The sequence below is a fragment of the Sinocyclocheilus rhinocerous genome, unplaced genomic scaffold, assembly GCF_001515625.1.
Source record: "Sinocyclocheilus rhinocerous isolate Xijiao unplaced genomic scaffold, SAMN03320098_v1.1 C35293030, whole genome shotgun sequence".
In the NCBI taxonomy this organism is placed as follows: domain Eukaryota; kingdom Metazoa; phylum Chordata; class Actinopteri; order Cypriniformes; family Cyprinidae; genus Sinocyclocheilus; species Sinocyclocheilus rhinocerous.
In genome coordinates this window covers 1-432 of record NW_015746218.1, presented here as the reverse complement: position 1 = coordinate 432, position 432 = coordinate 1, and the positions used below count along the sequence as shown (strand labels likewise).

The window sequence follows — 432 nt, the reverse complement described above, 5'->3', positions numbered from 1 at the left end:
GCTAAGGTGCAGGCCTTGAAGAAGAACAACCTCTTGCTGCCCATTTCATACAGGTTCAGACACTAAATTTCCACAAATGTATTCCTTTTTTTTGGGGGGGGGAGCCAGCACTATTGACACAGTGGTTTAGATACTATGGAGTCCATTCATTGACCTTTCATGGGCTTTTTTTTTTTTTTCTACCTCAATTCTAGATCTACACATTTGGAGTAAAAAACTGTTCAAATCCCAACTCTGTGCCAACTTCTTCAAAATGTGTAGATTCCAAGAATGGCTTGTTGACCCAACATAAAGGGAGAAGAACATTTGTGAGATAAATAGTCAGCCACTGTATGTAAAGAGTTACCTTTTCTTATTTTGTAGATATGCTTAAGTTACTTACTGTAAAGTTTGGAAACTCTGTCCTTCAATGAAAGGGACTTTGTCTTGTTT

The 432-nt window shown here is 37.7% G+C and overlaps 1 long non-coding RNA gene across 1 annotated transcript; it reads right to left on the bottom strand.

Annotated features, from left to right (window-relative positions):
* Positions 1–165: 165 nt before the first annotated feature.
* Positions 166–432, bottom strand: LOC107734800 (uncharacterized). Its single transcript, XR_001639170.1, has 2 exons — positions 379–432; positions 166–346 (listed from the first exon to the last, which is right to left on the bottom strand). It is a non-coding gene; the product is annotated as an uncharacterized LOC107734800 (long non-coding RNA).